The sequence below is a fragment of the Buteo buteo genome, chromosome 4 (assembly GCF_964188355.1).
Source record: "Buteo buteo chromosome 4, bButBut1.hap1.1, whole genome shotgun sequence".
In the NCBI taxonomy this organism is placed as follows: domain Eukaryota; kingdom Metazoa; phylum Chordata; class Aves; order Accipitriformes; family Accipitridae; genus Buteo; species Buteo buteo.
The window spans coordinates 43,958,858-43,976,144 of record NC_134174.1 but is presented as its reverse complement, the minus strand read 5'-3'; the positions used below and the strand labels follow the sequence as shown (position 1 = coordinate 43,976,144).

The 17,287-nt window shown below is 39.8% G+C and overlaps 1 long non-coding RNA gene across 1 annotated transcript in view; it reads left to right on the top strand.

The window, feature by feature from the left end:
- Nucleotides 1-4,442: 4,442 nt before the first annotated feature.
- LOC142030127 (uncharacterized) overlaps nucleotides 4,443-17,287 on the top strand; it is a 59,939-nt gene continuing 47,094 nt past the window's right edge. Inside the window, exon 1 of the long non-coding RNA XR_012650092.1 lies at nucleotides 4,443-4,595. This is a non-coding gene — a long non-coding RNA (uncharacterized LOC142030127). The remainder of the gene's footprint in view (nucleotides 4,596-17,287) is intronic.

Here is a 17,287-nt window from a genome sequence, read left to right as displayed (position 1 = left end):
TAAAATTAATCACAGAATTCTACTTTTATGGAGAATAGTAGCTACTGGAAATAAGGAAATCTTGCTTACCTCTGTCCTGTGACATGAATGTCAATAAACTCTAACCCAAGTTGGTGTCAGGGGCAAGGAAATATAGGTCAGAACTGTGATTTATATGATCAACTATAGAATTTAAACACTAAGTTCTCATTAATCTCAATGACAATTATTTAGCTAAATCCCCATATCCTTTCAAAAATATGCCTGTGTCCTACTACTAATTTTGTAATGTTCATACATAGTGACAGATTTTGTAAAACTTCTTTCATGAATGAACAAAACCCTAAAGTGCCATACTGATGAATACCAGTAAAAACTTAGAAGACAACCTGATTAGATTTCCTGTGGTAGAAGTATATTATCAAACAAAATACAGGTTTTGAAATGCAACACCCCAAAAGAAATACAGTAGGCTGAAAATTCCCATAATGAGAAATCCATGAGCCTAAATATTTGGTGTTTCTGATTTGCTCACTTCCTCAGGTTAATGTCTCTTCAACATGTTTCCAATTCTTTTTTTCAGCTGAACTCGTAGTTGTACTTTCAAAGGTGATGATTTGCAAATGATGATTTCCAGCCTACTGTATTCTGTGTATGGCAGAATGTCCATCAAGATGCCTGTAGGTGACATTAGTACTGCAATCATTCAAAATGCAGCCTGACAGCATTTCAATCAGTTCTCTTTTCAACACTAGACATCAAATATACATTGCAAACCCGGCACCTGCTCTACTTGTAGCATGACATCAAATAGGTTAGCCTCTGGTCCTAAGACAGAGGCTGTCTCTTGAACTGCTACACTAAGAAGTGACTTTGGCATTGATACTCTTGGAGATTAACACTCCACCAAAACTGGCGCTCAACCTACAATACAATCTAATCCCTTTACTCCGTGTGTTTCTCAGCACAGCTCACAGGAGCAATGTGTCTGCTAGATGAGTCAGCCACAGAGTCCAGCTCTTAACCTCATACTGTAGAGAATCACATTTACAGCAAAGGTGCAAGCAGAATGGCAGCCTTACGCTTGTAAAAGTTTGCCCCAGGTCTGAGCTCCTTGGGGTCAGTTTCCTCCCTTTAATAACAGCTGGATTGCAGGACCCCCAGAGGCACCTTGGGTGGCAAATTTTGCAACTCTTCATGCTCTTTTGGTGGGTGTACCAAGACCTGCCTTTTTAAAACAGCAGAGGAAGCACTAGGATAATATCCAGCTCTTGACACACTGCTCTTGAGATGAAGAGGTCTAGCTACTGCCATCCCAGGACTGTTTTGTCTTTTGCTGGGGATCAAGAACAGGTCAGTTAATGATGCCCTTGTAAGTTCTCATTTCACTTTTGTACTTTGGGCTAAAGCAAGGTCTACTCCTTGACCCACAACAACCTATACTGTGTCTGCTGGATCTTCTGAGTCAGATCCATAATTCCCTTTAAATGAGAGGACAACTAGCTACAGTCAAACATCATGGAGATGTCTGAGAAAGCAGGCAGGCACTGGCTGTGCCCAGGATTCCAAGTTCAGAGAAATAAAAAAGGCATGCCAGCATTCATAAACCTTAGAAGGACGGTGTGAATCCCCCCTCCTTCTCTTCTGTTTGCTATGAGGCTTTGGTGCTGATGGCATAAATCAGGAGGATGAACAGCTGGGAGATGAATCAGATGGAACAGTACTGGAAAGACATTGTCAGCTGGTCATAACAGTGGTGTACCCAAGGGCATGCAGACCACTGTGCAGCACAGGTCCAGTTTGGGCCTTCTGAGGGGACCCTAGCAGACAGGAGCGGGGATGCAGCTGCGACAGGTTTATAAGGTAAGAGTTTTGATGTGGCCTATTTACCACATGCCTCACCACCACCCCTACCAGTGCTGTAGAAGCTGTGATCTTTTATGCCTACAGGGACAACACCTGGTTCAGTCCTGATTCAGTCCCAGGCACTAGTCAGGATGGTGCTAATCACGTTAGCACACCAATCCTACGGTCAGGGATTGCAGGTTCGCGTTTCTTATATGGGGCAACGCCTTCCTCGCAGCATGTGCAGTGAAACGTGTAACAGTTGGTCTCACCATTAGCTTTGAGCCTGCAGCGGGCAGGAGGTTTGTGTCCCCTCACCCTGAAGAAACTGCCTTTGGTCACGTTCCTGGAGCTCCACAGAGGGCACTGCCCTGGTGATTGCTGCCACTCCTGCCATGAGATGCTCCGCATCAGGAATGCAAGTGCAATGGGAGATACACATCCCACATGGCACAAAAGAGGTTAATTTAGGGCCCAATAACCTTCACAGATGAATTAAACAGCTGAGCAGAAAAAGCTGTCATAAATATTTGCTAGTCCTAGCAGAGTTAATGGGGAAAGAGGAATGTTGTCTTAGAAGATGATGCTGTAGAAGCAGTACATGGACAGACTTCAAGAAAGGTAAGAAACTATAGAGGTGGGAGAGACTATTCAGAGCTGCTTAACTCGGTGTCTTTGGGCTGAAGGGACGCTTTTCTCTCTGAGGAGCAACTGAATCTCTTCCAAGTGGAAACATTGGGCTCTAGAGATGGACTGACTGGATGCTGGTAAATCCCACAATAGGGCAAAGTCCCTGCAGGCCTGCTCAGTCTGCTCTTTGGGACATTCAGCTGGCTGGTGCCCTGTCAACATTCAGGCTCACAGATGGTAAAAGGACACACAAGCCAGCCTGAGTCCTTGCTGGGGACACAGATGTGCTCTGAAGATTGCTTTGGGATTTATGTGAAATGACTGCTTTTTATTAAGAAGTGTTGAAACTAATAATAAATATTTATAAATTAGTGTATTAAATCGTTGACATAATACAAACACAAATATTTCTTAAGAAAGTGAATAAACATATAAAGCTACATTATTTTGTAAGTGAATTCATTAGTATTTATTACAGGAAATTACAATTAATTATTAAGCATTATGATGGCCTGCTTGGAGAATGGATATATTATTTTTATTATTATTAATAATTTCAATTACCAACTTTAAGTACTGGTGATTTCACCCACACATCCCAGGGCACTAATTTTTATACAGCATCTAAAATACACTTAGTGTTTTTGTTTTGTGTAGCTTTGGAGTACACAATAAATAGTTGAAAATAAAGTTAATTTCCTAGTTGCTAAGTGGAAATAGAATCTCTGCATGTCCCTTAATCAGTTATGACCTAGTTTGGGAGAGCTGGTTTATATTGTGCAATAAGAAATGTATTTCTCCGAAGTTTTCTGCATCATAATCAAAATGCCAAGAGGCCAGGTTTCCCCCTGCTACTGATTTTTATGTCCTTTCTGCCATCAAACAAGAGTTTGTATGCTCAGAAGCCTGGTGCCCTTACACCTACTGTATTAAATTGGCCTAACAAAACATATTGCCTCAAAAATCTCTGTAGATTATGATGGTCTCACTGTTGGACATATAATTATCCATGATGCTAACCTGGTTGGCCCTACTACAGTTTTGTAGATCTCCAGTAATTAGACCTATCACATAATATTCAGGCAATCTATTTTCAGGTATCTTCATTTGTCAAGCAGATACATAACCTGCATGTAGTTTTTTGGCTTGTCACCACAGGTCTTCACGTCCCCAAATCTGTGCTCTAGTTCTCTTCTCGTGTGACCTCCTCTAGCACCTCTGTGCTCTGATCTCTCAGGTTGCTACTTCTGACTTCTTAGCTACCTCACCAATGTGCTGTGCTTGAAACATGCAAACTCTCACATAGAGATGAGCATTTTCACTTCTCAATTACCACAATTAACTTTGCACCCAGTATCTTGGTAGAATGGGGAGTGCTTGGCCAACTGTACCTCTGACCACCCCACCCTCCTCTATGGTACTGCAGTGTCCCCTGAACTCCACTTGTCCTTACAGTCTCCCTGCTGATGGGAGCAAAGGCAGCTAGCAGTTGTTGCCATTCCTTCAGTGCTCAGGCAATCAGCATACAACCCATAGCCAAAGAGAATGAAGGTGCTAATGAAGGCACCTGAACTGATTTGGTGGTGATAGTCAGCTGTTGAACCAATCACCAGACTATAAAAATAGTGAGGTGGATTAACAGAGTATTTTGCTTAATACTGAGGAGTGAAGGTATTATCTGTGCATGATAGGTTTGCTTTATGGCACCTCGTAAAGTACTTTATGCTAGAGTAAAGCATAGATATTCTAGTTTTGCTAGAAGTGGGATTTAAGAATAGACATAATTCAATTTTTACACATTCTTCGGTGACTTGCTAAATCATTTCAGTGCTACTAAACGGATGGCTTGTGGATGTTGTGAATTGGTTTGCCTATCTGAAGGAGAGTAAGGGGAGGGATATTATAGTAGAGCTCTTTTTAGCTTCCTCAATTTTTTTCTTGTATTTTTAACACAGAGAAATGAACACATTCTTCATGAAAGTTGCTGGATGGACAACTTCTGTTTATCTTTACAAGTCCTGGAGGAACAGCAGTGGATTCCCCTGCCTTGCTTCACTTCCTGGGCTGGTCCCTTGTGTGTGTCTTGCACATAAGGAGCTCTGTTTGATCACTACCCTTCTTTTCTGTTGCGACTGCCTAAGGTAAGTGTTTGCTTCGTAGGGAGTTTTTTCCCTCCTTTGTTTTTCTCTCATTAGGAATGGTTAGCTATTGAGTAGGTATGACCAGGTCAGCTGATACAGATGGAAGAATGCTGATCTGATGTTAATAGCTTGTATTAGCAATAAGTGTGCTATTTTATTAACGCCACCTGAACAATCATTTTGCACTGAAGTATTTTCTAAGCAGAAATATAAAAAAAAAATTGCCTGGAATTTGCTATATAAGGTAATGTGACAAATGTGCATTGATTCAGCAGAACTGTTATTTTATGAAATCAGTTACTGTCATGCTTTTAGTTCTGATGTATTTACAGTAATGTTTTCCCTCTAGCAGGGCTTGACTGAGATGGGATTCTTGGCCTTCCATAGTAACAATTAAATATTTATTTTGTGTGTTTTTTCCACATTTAAAACAGTAATTTCTTGTTGCAAAGCACTTTGATATGCTCTGCTCAGATGGAAGACATTATGGAAGAATTCTGTTGCTGACAGAATTGAGCAAATGCTAAAAAACATAAGAAATAATTCAAATTTAGAAATAACTTAAGCTGGATTTGTGCTGTTGTTGCTCAATGCAGTAGTGTTTGAAAGACTTGGTCACAAACTGGAACCCTGCTGTGCTAGAAGCTGTATTGACACTGGACAAAAAGGTAGCCACTGCACTTGAAGTGCTTTCAGTTTTCCCACAAACACTTAAGCAATTAAGTTGGAGGTTCAGTTTGTTGCTTGCTTTGGTGCTTGCTCTGGCTTTGTTGTTTTTTTCTTTCCTGAATGATAATGAAAATTCATACTGAATGCATGTGTTGTTTTAATTGCCTAGAATACACCTAGTTGTTGTTATCTGAAGGCTTCATCCTCTGGAGTTAAGGAAAACCCTTCCCTTTACTTCTCTGCAGCAAGTTCTCTGTTCTTTGACTATCTTCCTTTATGTTCTTAAATATATGTACAAAATCCATGGTAAATCTGAATGAGGGCAAGTGCCACTGACCAGTGACTAGAATATGTATGTTTTAAAAGGGTTATAGCCATCCTCAACCCATTCTAGGCAATCCTTACCTGACCTCCAAAACCAGAACTACAGAATGGGGCATTTTCAAATAAGGCAAAAAAGTTTTGGCTGTTTCACTGCTAATACTTAACTTTTATGGATAATTGCTTTGTAACATTGGAGGCAAAATTAGAAAACCAAAGTCATCAGTGGTATTCCAGAAGGGACTAAGCCCACTCTGATGGGACTGTTCAGCTTCGCAAAAATATTGTATTCCCAGCATTCATCTAGTAAACCAGATCTGAAGGTCATTTAAGGTCTGGAGCAGATAGAAGTTTTTCTATTTACCTTGGGGGCAGAATTGGGTCTTAAATGATGTAAGACCTTCCTTTCCCCAGAAAGGGACCTACATTCACTTACATAATTATTTGTGTGAATTAAATTTAAACTCTGTAGCCAGCTAATACATTTGAAACAGTTTAATTTGTTTTTCCTAGCAACAGTGCTTTAGCCAAGGCCTGTGGGATTCAGAAAGGGAAGAGTGTGTGTGTGTATACACATGTGTATGTAATATGTGTGTGTATATATACAGTAGTAAAGCTTAAATTGTAGCTTTGGGTACTTTTGATATTAATTTGATCAGTGTATAGATACTAATGTAAATAACTCCATAGGTTTTTTCCATAAATGAGAGAAACACCTGTTTGCAGACATATTTTATGTAATGAAAAGATGACATCTAAATCATTTAAGATTCTAAAGTTGTTTTTTTCACTTTTTCAGAATGCGAATACCAAAGGTCAAAGGTGTTAGATGTATGCCTTTGCTTATCTTGTTATAGTGTTAAATACTGATAAAGTTACTGAGTAAATTATTTAAGCATATACTCAGCACTAATTATTCTATGTTGTGGTTCAGTGAATTCAGAAAATTAATTCTGCTGAACAGATCTCTACTTGCAAAAGCTACACATTTCATTGGGTGATGCTGTATTTCTTTTATGACCTGAAAATTACCCAGTGTTAGATAATGTTTCAATCCCCTAATAAGTATTTTGCACTAACTTATTTATTTGATTAAATGTTTTTCCATTAATATAGTAAAGCTTTTATCTGCTCTGTTAGCCACCAACGTACAGCTAGGTAGTCATAAAGGCCTCTGGTAGCCCCACAGTCTTTTGTAATTAAAATGGTTTGGGTTTAGTGTCTTGTAAGTAGCTGTAGTGGCCCTAAGCATGCAAGGAAGGCATAGAAAATGAAGCATCAGGGTGGGAGCTCAGGGGGAGGGGGAATGAAATAATCCGATGGATTAGAGAAGATGGATGGGGAAAATTTAATATTAGTAGTGTTGGTTGTATTACACTTGTATATATAGTTGATTCTAGTTGGTTGGATACCTGATGCAGTTGGTATCACATCTGTGGGTGGAATCAGAAAGGCAAAACAGCATGTGCTCAGCCCTGAGGAACTTGCTCCACAAAATCTGTGTGTTATGGCCAAAGGTGACAATAAGGAAAGGAAAGGGAGGTAATGCTACTTCCGCTGTCACTTGACAATTCACTCCTCTCTCTTAATTATATATGTGTCTGTGAGAGCAGCTTTGATAAATACTGGGCTGAAAATAAGCAGAGGAGTCTTGAAGGTGCCTAAAGACCAGGAAACAAAGAAGTGACAACTGTAATTTCCACTTGCATGAAAAAAAGCAGCACTATCTTTTATAAAGGGGCTGTGTAATGCAAAAAGGCCAAACTAAGGCAGAAGGGTCAGTTCCACAGCTGGTATAAGCCGGCATGGATCATTGACTTCAATGGAATTGAGTTGCTTGCTACCACTTAAGGCCCCAAATGCCACTCAGGTATTAGGACAATGTTTTTGATGTGCCCTTTGATCATATATTGCATGAGTCATTACTCAGAGTGCAAAAGAAAGTTGTTGCGGTTTCAAAAATCACTCGCTTCCCCACGAAAATTCACTGAAGTGTTTGCCCTAAGAGTCCTGGAATAAAGTTAAGAAAGCATCAGAAGCCACAAACCTCTCCCTGAGGAAATTTATAGGAGGGAACTGACACAGAAGGGTAAAGTGTATTCATGATGTTAGGGTCAATCTCATTCACTTTGTCTTGGCCCAAACTAAATTTCCACCTGATACTTCCTATGCCTGTGAATTCCCTCAAACTGCCATGAGTATAAAACAAATCCATTTTGGTCTGCAAGCAATATTTGAGCCTTTTAGGCTTAGGGATACCTGTTCTGCTTATTAATTTTGTGCTTTAGATGAATTCATAGAGATGGTGAGATAGGGCAAGAAGATTTACGTTTAGATTTGTTGAGGGAGCCTATTTTTCTCCTCCTGGCTGACATCAATAGGGTTGTGTGGTCTATTCACTCCATCAGAAAGTGCACCCTGAGAAAGTATGGAGAGGGCCCTGATTGCAATCCTGCCTTCGAACAGGTCACAAATCCATTGTTCTGGAACAATAAAGGTTTTATAAACAAAGTCTGACTAGAAAGATTGTGAGTTATGACATGACAAAAAGCCTTGCTGAAAGCAAAACAAGGCAAAAAAGAAACAGGGTAAGGCATAGCAAAATGCTTATAAACGTTAAGTTAAATCCCAGGTCCTGAGTGAGCCATTGATCCATTGATGTCGGAGGAACTGTGTTACCTTACAGCAGGGCTGAAGTTAGTCTATTAGTGTTTACACCACATAGTGTATGTGCTGTATAGTAACAGTGAAAATAAACGTGTAGGCATACAAGTACTTAAAAACCTGATTACTACTGACTTCAAAGGGATTGCTCACATGCTTCAACATAGGCATATACTTAGGCTTCTTGTTGGGGACTTGAAAGAGGCTGTGGATGATGCCCTTCTTGCATTGCCTATTGCAGTCATCTCATGTTACCTTAAGTTACTATTTCTAATGACCATCTGTTGCCTTTCATCATAAATTTAGCACTGCACCTACAAACTCTCCCATTGGCAAGGCCTGCTACAGTGACTCGTACCGGTAACTTACGTGGAAGTATTTTTGCAATACTGGAACTTCTTTGAAGTATGACTGTCTCTTTCACCATGCAACATGCAGTACCTGGTGTAATGGATGCCTTGTGGGTGTAAAGCAATGCAAGTGAGTAATTGGTGCCACTTTTGGTGGGTGGCACAACTGAAGGAGGCTCTGGGAAATACAGAGCAAAAAAGAAAGCCTCTTGAATTCCAACAGCTGATATGTTGAAGACATTCAGACTTGTATATATTTGAAATTAAAAATACTTACTCTAAGGTAATCTGGTTAATATATCCTCTGTGCACGGACATTTACATGGTCTCTTTATCTAGGTATTATTCAGCAAAGGGGAAATTATCAGCATTTCAATCCATCCCACCAAACCCAAGAAAATTCCCCTCTTCAGAGCTGTTCTGTAAAAGTAAAATTTTTTTTCCTCCCTCTTGGAACTGTAGGTCTCTGAAAAAGTAAGCTCATATTATTTTGTTATATGAGCTGCTAAAGTTTTTAATTTTGGTTGCTGGTGCCCAGAGGACGAGTAATCAGTTATTAAGCTAATCAGCCTTATGTTGTAGTGCATCAGTTTGATGAAGTTAGTGTTAAAAATCTGGCATAAGTATTTGCAACCTTCCTGTGTTAGTGGAATGTAATGCTTTTCCATGTGAAGATCAACTTAACAAGAAGATTTAATGCAACACTGGGGGGAGAGGAGGAGGGAGGTCAGGGCAGAAGGGACCGCAACTCTCTGTGTACTACACTTCCACCTCTATAGCTATGGCAAGCAATTTTTACCAAATGAAAAGTTCAGCATGTGTTTCGGTAAAGCAGGTGGTCAAAATGCTAAGCAATAACAATTTAGAAGTTGCCACTTTGCTACTACTGTCTTTTTTAATGTGTCTGTAAAGAGCATCTAAGAAGGCTGTGTGCAACTATTTAGAAGCATTATAATTAGCTAGTTCTCATTTGTTAATAAGTGGATAACAAAAGATTAAAAGTATCCATTTGCTATTTTGTTTTGCTTTTTAACTGCATTTTTAAATGGTTCTTGAATAAGATTTGTTAGTCTGTGATGTCTGTTTACTAAATGTGCTAAGCAAGTTTTTAGACAAAAAGCAGGGAACTTGTATAGGACTGAAAAATAATTATTATGCAGAAAAATACTGCAGTTCAAGCTTATAGGTAGGCGAAGCCCAGAGTTGCTTGGGATTACATTTAGTTCCAGGGAGAATGTGCTTACTGTTTTTATCAAACTAGATCCCAGAGTTTCTGCATCAGGCTTGTTTGGGGTGGGGAGTGGGGACTGTCCAGGTTTATCGAGCTGTATTTTGCATTCTGCAGCCTTAATCAGTCTGAAGCTAATTAGCAGCCTCTACACAATAAGGCCACAAGTCATTAATCATAGGAGATGAGAGCAGTCAGCCCCCATCCTCGACATTTCAAGAAAAGTTTTCTCTCGCGCTTTTTTTTTTTGTGGTAGGGCTTCAAAAGTCGCAAGATTGCTTTTCATGGTCAATAGTGTGTGAAGTATAAGCCATGTCTTGATGTGACAGACAAGGGACCACTGTTCAAGGACCCATTGGATTATTTTTTTTTAATGCTGTCCTCTAATAGAATGGAGTCAACTGATGACTTTATTTGCTTTGAGTTGAAGCATAGTTCAGCAGGGAATGAAAAAAAAAGTTTTAACGAGTATGATTTTTGTTAAAGGGAAGTTTGAATTTTTTACAAAGCTGCTTAGTTCTTTTTAAAAGTTACAATCCTTTCTTATGCGCAGCTAATGAGGAATGAAAGTCCTTTCACATGCCTAATACAGTTTAGTACAGTGTGTCTTGAAATCTAATGCTAACAGCCACAGGCTAAGCTCTAGGAAACCCTTGCAGGAAAAAAAAAAAAATTTCTTCAGGCTGTTGATTGAACTTCTTCCAAACAATTTGGAGCAGGAAATTTAAATAACAAGTTTATTCTTTTAAATTACACTGAGAACTAAATTACACGTTATATTTTATTCTACTTTTTTTATGTGCAGATATCTATATTACTCCCACAATAAAGGAATAAGCATCTAACATAACTAGATATGTTCATGGAAACATTTTCTGTAAAGGAAGTTCTGTTTCCTGTATCTTTTAGTCTAATTTTTTCTTTTTTGGGGGGTTGTGTGGGTGGTATCTATATGCCTGATGCATGTCTCTCTAGCAAGTCTTACTCATTAATTGTCCATGGTGGGTCCCTACACCTGTTCATAGCATCGTTGTTTCAGGCTGGGAAGATTATTAGAATATTACAGCCATTTAGAGCTTCCGGCTGGGACAGTCAGGGAGAGGAGGTGATTTTATAAGTAACAAAGATGTCCATACAGTCATCTTTTATTAATCACTGAATTTCCAGTATAAGCAAAACTGTTTCTTTGTAGGACAGGTTTTAGAAAGATGTCTTGAAGACTGTAGTGTATCCCTCAAGGCCTCCTGGTTATCATACTGGCCTCCACGGACTTTGCTGCTTTACTTCAGGAATTAACACTGAGAGCAGCTAATGGACTTTTCTCTGTTCAACTCTCCAGGAGTTCCTTGTTCAAGCAAGCGCTATACCAAACTCTACATCCATCCCTGTGTCTGGAGCCATCCACTGCAGATTGGGGGTGGCTTTTAGCAGGTGTCAGCTCAAGCAGCAAAGCTGTACAGTGATGCAGTACTGCACAGCAATGTCAGCAGCCTAGACACACTGAGATCTATTGCTCCTCTATAAGCGTTTCCAGTTGTACTTTGATTTGCTTATTTACCTTGTTTGGGGAGTCAAAATAATGTTGAAAGACTGTTTGGTTTGGGATTTGTTGTTGTTGTTTTGGTTTCTTTTCCTGTTATCAGTCTTTGAAACAAAAACAGTGAAACTGAGGAAAGAAAAAAATATAATTAGGAGGCTCAAACAAATGAAATCAGAGCTCTGTCTCCAGAAGCTCAGCAAGCACCTATCTATACCTGTTGTTGTTGTGTTTATTTGTCTGGATCACCAATGGATTTTGTCCTTGGACCACTGTTCTGATTTGGTAGGACTGATGTCTCCAAGCTGTTTCACATCTTGTGCCTGTTCTGGGATCCAGGAGTCTATGGGGATTGTCAGAGGATCACCTTGGATGATGGCAGGGAAAAGATTACCCCAGTCATAAGACTATGGCTGAAAAGATAACTCTAGATAGGACTTCAGAGTGAGAAGGCCTGTGTTTTCATGCCTCAGTGGTATACCTTTACTTTGATATGTTGTTTCTTCCTGGGAGAAGTGTTGGGAAGCCCTGTTAAGTGCCAGCTTTTCATTGTATTTTTGGTTCCTGCCACCCTCACCCCCCTGCAGTTGCCCACTCCTTGCTTTCCAGTTCTCCATTTTTGCAGTGTGAACCCAGTGACATTCCAGTTCACACCAAGCTTTCTGTGCTGGCCTGAGTGGGCCTGGCAGTTAGGCATCCATAACAAAAAAAGCCCCATGTAGAAACTTTAGCAAAACAAACCCTAGGAGCACTGAAAGAGCCATTACATTCCTCCTGTCATTTCAAAATGTGTACCATTTCACTGATAAGTTCTCCTAATATATCTTTAAACCATAGACCATAGCACTGGTTATGGTCTATTGTATCAACTCATACATTTCAATGAACAGACATTTTCTTTCTTTTCCTCTCATTTTAATACTGGAGGGAAAAAATATGACATGCATCCACACAAAAAAATTTGTACTAAAATCACATTAAGGATTTGACTAAGCCCACACAAGCAGAGAGTTAAGACTGATATTCTGTCGTTACCTCAGCTCATTACATCTTGCGGTTTTGTTACTCGTGTAGTCTGTAAGATCACCCGCCATCTGGAGAATCCTGTACTACCTGGAAGCAATAGGAAATGTTATGCTGTAGCTTTACTTCTGAACTTTCTTCGCATTGCCAACTTTCCTCAGTGTTACCATAAAACAGTTTTTGGTGAGTTATATGTATTAATGGCATTAATTAAACTATCAGCACAGCTGAATGGGAGAAAATGTGTCTTCTGAACTTGTTTCTTGAATAGGAGTAAATGCCTCATTAATCTTAACCATCAACCCAAGAACACTGTGTTTGTTAGATAGAATAATAAATGACTTTACAGGAAATACACAATAGCAGATGCTGGAATGCATCCATTCATTAGTCACTGTGCATAAATATCCCCTTATTTCCATGAAGAGACATTTAATGGAGGGCCAGTCTGACAAACATGTGCAAGCTTTCACTCACTCACCGAGAAAACGGAAGGGAGAAAATGTCACACAAATTTGCCTGCTGAACACAAAGCATCACATACCTTATCATGTATGCTTTTTCTGATCCTTGCCTATCTTTCATCAGATTGAAATGTGCATTAGCAAAGGCAAAACTGTCAGACCGGTTTTGGAAGCCCATAAGGCATTATAGTAATTTCTGCCTCTTGGGTAGAAAGTCTGTTTTGCTAGTGTGTCATCTTGGAGATAATCACCAACTTCACTCATATTGATGCAGACTCAAAGCCCAGTTCTGTGTCTGGTAAAGTCAAAGGAAGGCCATTTGCTCCAGAACCTTACAGGAAGGTATTGTTGGGTTTGTTTGTTAACTGGTGTCTCCCAGGATACTAAGAAACAAGCTTGTTTTAGTGAATAATAGCGTATTTAAAAAAAAAAAAGTGGGGGGAAAAAAGTTAAAAAAAAAAAAAGACTTGTTCCCCACCCTATCACCCCTGCTTTTTGTAAAATTATATGTATTTTGTAGTCTTGTAACATAACTGAGCCAATGAAGCACCTCTGGCAAACAGGTACATCTAGAGTTGTTCAAAGAAAACAGTAAAGCCTGTATAGTAATTGTGTGGATGGGAAAGCAAAACAATTGGTCAGAACTCCTGTTTTTCTCAGACTGTTGATTCAATGTACAAGAATCTTAGATGTATTACACAACTGTCTAAATAATTTGCTTGGTATGCTCCCTTGTTTCTCAATGCATGCCTTAATGAAATTTGACTGAAGGCTTACACTTTAGCATAATAGTTCTTAGAAAATGTTAGCAGAGTGTTTGGATGTCCTTTTGTGTTTGAGGTCTATCTGGTTTCTAAGGCTAAATTGACCAGAAAGACAAGAAAAACTTGATTTATGAAACAAATCCTTAGGCTGGTGATTACATTGTGTACCAAAGGTATCCGTGTGCTGTAACAGCACCCATCCCGCTCAAAAAATCAAAAATCTTCCATCTAAGCATGCAGGTGCTTTGTGTCAATATATTTTTCGCTGGTATTGCAGTGTTTTGTGCTAGAATACTAATGAGGGTGCTTGGCTTTTAGCCTGCACAGGCTCAGCCACATAACATAAGGGAGGACAAAGTTTAATTACTTATACTGGAAGTTTCTGAATAAGCATGGATTTGAAAAACTGTTATGCATGATTTGGTGAATCTTTCATCTGAATTGAGAGCTTGGTAATACTTTGTGGTATTGTCAAATCAAACATTTTGGAGCAAAAAATTCAAGCTGGCTACTGTGGTAACTTGGGAGGTAGTGCTTATTTTTCTACTGGTCTAAATTTGCAGTGTTTGCTCTGACGTTGTACTTGCATGAACAAGCATCAGCTTGATTACAGAATTAGAGCCATAGGTCAGCAGTGAGTTACTAACAAAGTCAAGGGAGGGCAAGTTTTGTTTAGAAGTATTACATAATGATCATAGCAGCCTAAATTTTCAGAGGTGACCAGTGATTTTTGAAATTGAAAATACTAAAGAGCTTTGTGTTCCTGCACATGTGTCCTCTGAGAACTAGGCCCACTTTGGTTGGTCACAGAAATTACTGCTAGGCTAACAGTTCACTAATAATGACAGAGAGTGTTAGTACTTTATGAAGTGAGATGCAAATTTAAGTTTCTAACCAACTTTTCACCATTAAAGATCCCACAGAAACCTCACTGGAGAGCTAAAGAATTTTCCCTTTTGTGATTGTCAGAGTTCCTTTTGGGGTAGCTTACATTTTTCCTGCATTACATTCCTGGTATGGTTTCATGTGGGTAGGTATACCAGTACTGGGATTTAAGTGTTCACATCCCTCAAAATCTGTCCCATTGGTGTACTATAATTATATTTCTATCCTAGGAGCAGCTACATTCCTGTGACCAGCTGAAAGCCTTTCAATATATACACTACTAAACTGAATTACACCAAATGTAGACATCTTTACATTGATTAGACAGGTATGCAGCTAATAAAACACAGCATTACCATTTTCTCCCAAGGGGTCATACTGCACAATGGCAGTGGGTCATTTCCACTATAGGTCCCAACAGGTCAACCAGAGCTGGAGCCAGAAAACCCCTTTTGGAAGAGAAGGGCAGAGTCATTCTTTACAACTGGAATGCCGGGTGGGAATCCTCCGGACTCCATCTGGAACGGCTTTGACCAAACAAAGGCCCCAGATCCTCTTGCAGTGCAGTCGATGGGAATACTGCCACAGCATTCCTTGGGAGCAACATTAGGCTTCGATTATGGTCACAGCAAGAGAGCAGTATATGTACAGCTGCCAAAAAATATTAACAAATAATTTTAGGAATGTTTGTCTCTGCTTTCCTTTCTTTTTGTTTTTATTTAAGGCAACTAACAGAAAAACAGGAATGAGAACTAAAATAAAAGTTTAAGGCCCAAGCTCCATCTGCTTCCCAAGAGAGATAAGTCAGGAAAGTCGTGGCTTTCAAAGCGCTTTCAGCCACTGTCCCCTCTTCCATATGGAGGGTTGTGCAAAGGCCTTGGCAGCCACTGATGTTGCCCCTAGCCCTCCTGGGGAAGCACAGCATTGTTGAGTGAAGCCTGCCTTGGCCTTTCCCCCTCCTAGCCACGAGGGTCTACGCTGGAACTGCTCGAGTTTTTCTTTTACGGCCAGGTATGCTGCTGGAGCGAGCTCAGCAAAATAATGGCACCAGATGTGAAGAGCAGGGACCAGATTGTGGTCCTGGGTCTCCAAACGGCTGGAGAGTGGTGGTACCTTTCAGACAACCCTTTCCCGCAAGGGCATTCTCCTCATGCACTTGATGCATCCGCTCCATGTTCTGTGCATTAGCTCTGCCTGTGCCTTTTTTATTAGTATCTCACAGCATGTGTGCTCAGAACAGCTTTCTTATGTTATAATCTCGAACTAGCTTTGCAAATAAGAATCACCTTAACTGGGAGGAGAGGATAAACCAGACTTTGTGGGTGCTGAATTCTTTCCTGCCTGCAACAATTAAATGTTTGGGCAGACCCTAGACCTTTTTGGCTGCTGAGTGGAGTAGAAATTAAAGAAAATCTAGTACAGTGGGAAGAAATAACTGCAGAAGCGTTTTCCTTAAAACACAGTGTGGACAGATTTAATTCCATGAGATTAATTTTGAAGGAAAAATGGCATCAGTTATGTTGTATAACTACCTACAGTTATGTGCTGGTTACAAACATTGAAGTCTTACGCTCCTGAGGTCAACGGGGTTTTTTTATCATTACCTTCAGTGGGAGTACAGTGGGATTTTTTCAAATGCATTGTCTAGATATCTTCATAATTATTCCTTTCCTCTGAGGCCTTTTAGAAAGGACTATAACATAGATTTTCCTTCTTCATAAGAATTAATTCAAGACAGTCAGAGATGCCTCTTTGTTTGTAAATTTTCTAGCTGTATAATCCAAGCTTTAATGCTGACCATACTGTGAGAGCTGAAGCCTTGAGTCTGGAGCACTTTGTATTTTGTCCCATGATGTGTCTTCCATAAGCTACAAAGGAGAAGCATTTCCCAAAGTGAAAGAATTTGAGAGTATGGTCCTGCTAGTCTAAAAGCAGGTCAGGATAGTCAGTAAGGTATGAGAAAAAGAAAGCCAAAGGCCAAAATGAATTCTGTCCATTCTTCTTATGATTGAAAATGTTTTGTGTAGGTAGTGGTAAAAACATAAGTGTACAAATAGCTGCTGACACCAAAGAACTCATTGTAACTAGATTAAATTACTTTGGTTTCTAATCCTATAAAGACTATTCGGAAGCATGTAAAAATTAGTGAGCAATTCTAGACTGCTCAGTATCTTTGCATCATGTCAACCTAGGGAAGTGAGTATAAAACCAAATCATTCTGACTTGCTGGATTTTAGATCCACTTTGTCTTCACTTTGCAGTTGCAAAATGTGGCACAAACTTCAGAGCAATTCAGAACACAGCTACGGCTTCCTTACAACTTAGATCATTCACTCCAGCTACTCAGAGTCATCAAGAGATTGCTTTGGATGTAGAAATCAGCAAATTTCATCTCATGTGTTTTGGAAATACCCTTCCAACCCCACAAAGTGGGGAAGAGTACATGTTTACTCATGCCCTCCTTCCCTGTGCTTACAGAGGCAAGTACTTGCTGTCTCTTAACTGATTTGTCTATTGTCTTTGCAAAAGTCAAGGTACTATGAAACATGCTTGTGGGGTAATGAAGGGAGACGATCAACTGAGCTATTTGGTCTAGCCTACGATGCTGTAGGATATAAGGACTGTCTGTGGTGTCTGAGGACATCAAAGTGAACACAGATGTGCAATCCCTATTTGTTCAGCTTCATATCAAGTAGATGAGAGAGTTTCTGGTGGCGGTATATCTAGATGTACTTGAAGGAGGACTCCTACCCTCTACTCATGGCTCTTCAGTGACTCACTATGTGG